Source organism: Myotis lucifugus, unplaced genomic scaffold, assembly GCF_000147115.1.
Source record: "Myotis lucifugus unplaced genomic scaffold, Myoluc2.0 scaffold_21, whole genome shotgun sequence".
Classification (NCBI taxonomy): Eukaryota; Metazoa; Chordata; class Mammalia; order Chiroptera; family Vespertilionidae; genus Myotis; species Myotis lucifugus.
Window position 1 is genome coordinate 703,390 of NW_005871069.1, and position 2,400 is coordinate 705,789.

A 2,400-nucleotide genomic window follows, 5' to 3' on the forward strand; every position below is an offset into this window, starting at 1 on the left:
TAATCTCAACCTTATTTGATTGCTATTCGATTCTGAAAACTTGAATTTTTCCTTGCCACTAGAACACTGACTCCACCCGACCTCACCCGAGCAGAGTGCCTAGTCCTGTGAGATTCCCAGGGGTTACCTCTTATCCGGTGGGTGGGTTACCCGGGGGGTGGGTTTCCCCGGGGGTGGGTTAACCTAGCTAGGTCCTAGGCTAGGGGATGGGTTAACCAGAGGGTAGGATTCTGAGCTCTTCGTATAGCAGACCTAGACCCTCAGGCAAATTACCCTCTTCTTTCTTCACTTGTAAGTTGAGGCTAATAAAATCCCTGGGGCTGTGGAGGGAGAAATGTAATTATTTATTTTGTAGCCTTTTAAAATGGTGATGGGGAAGTCTCAAGCAAAATGGAAAATGCTTGCTATAGTGCTGTATTAAAAAGTCAATTATACATACTGCATGATCACATATTGTAAAAAGATAAAGAGTCACGTGAATGAGAAGCTACAAACTGAAAGAAAATATTTGAAAAAGATATGTCTAATAACTGTTATCCAAAATACATTTGACCCTTAACTTGGCTTTGTACTTTGTGGGACTACTAATACGGGATTTAAAAAGCTGTTTTTAAGTGGACCCACGCAGTTCAAACCCACCTTGTTAAAGGGTCAAGTGTATTTCTATGTTGGAGGGCAGCTTAAGTTATACCCAGATTTACAACAACTTGGGTGGTGGGTTCCCCAACACCCCCACCTCTTGTTTAAGGGTCAACTAAAAACACTCAACAATTAAGAAAAGGAATAACCTAATTAGGAAATAGACAAAATACCTGAATAAACATCTGAAGATACAGATGGCAAGTAAGAATGTGAAAAGATGCTCACCATTATAGGGAATTGCAAATTTGAATAAACACCGGGATACCACTCTTACATATGTACTAGAATGACTAAAATCCAAAATACTGACAACACCAAATGTTGGTGAGGATGTGGAACAACAGGAATTCTCATTTATTGTTTGTGTGAATCAAATTGGTACAGCCACTTTGGAAGAAAATTTGACAGTTTTTTGTGTGTTTTTGTGTTGTTTTTTTTAAAGCAAAAACTGCCTTACCATATGACTCAGCAACCACATGTCTTGATATTAACCCAAATGAATTGAATATTACTCAGTTCCAAAAAAGAAATGTGCTATCGAGCCCCCAAAAGACATAGCTGAACCTTAAATGTTTATTTCTAAGTGAAAGAAGACAGTTTGAAAAAGTTCATAATATGTGATTCCAACTATAACATTCTGGAGAAGGCAAAATTGTGGAGACAAAAAAATCCATGGTTGTCAGGTTTGTGTGGAAGGATGGGTCAATAGGTGGAGCACAGGATCTTAGGGCAATGAAATTATGTATGATACTACATTGGTGGGTACATTATACATTTGTCAAAACCCAAAATGTAAAACAGTGAAACCAAATGTAAAGTATGGACTTTGCTTAATAATGATGTGTCAGTGTTGGTTAATTGTTGGACTTTACTTAATAACGAATGTACCACACTGCAAGATGATGATGGGAGAGGCTTTGTGTTTTGGGGGACTGTGTGGGGGGGTAGAAAATGTGGGAACGACTCCGCAACCACGTGGCTTGGTATTAACCCAAATGATATGAAAGCTTATGTCTATACAAAAGCCTGCACATAAATGTTTAAAGCACCTATATTAATTGCCAAAACTTAAAGGCAACCAAGATTGTCCTTCAATAGGTGAATGTGCAAAAAACAAACAACAACAACAAAAACCACCTGTGGCCCACCCATACTGCATGATCACTCACTTTTGCTGTGAAACTAAAATTGTAAAAAAAAAAGAAAGAAAGAAAGAAAAAAAGGCTGTAAAAAAAGTTACATACATGATGAAAGGGTTACCCATTCATTTAACAAACATTTCTAAATAGTGTATAACAAATATGTACTAGATACAAAAATATCTGATGGTAGATACAAATGATATAAAAAGGCATTCATTCAGATTACCTGTTGTAGGCACTAAAGATTTGGTTGTTAATAAATGAAATATCTCTACCCTTAATGGAACTTACATTCTAATGGGGAAGATGAATGAACTAATAAACTTTGTAGTATGTTGTTAGCAAGTATTAAGAGAGAAAAAGCACCAAAGTTGGATAGATGTTCATATATGTGTGGGTAGTATATCACAATTTTAGATGGGGTGGCCAAGGAAAATCTCACTGTAAAGGTGATATTTGAGTAAACAACTCAAGGAAGTCAGGGAGGAAGCCATGAGGATATTTTGGGGATAAGCATACAGAGCAGAGAAAGAGAACAAGGGCAGAGGCTCAGAGATGGGAGCAGAGGGAGGAGGCACATGTGGAATAAACAAGACAGAAAGTAACAATAGAGGAT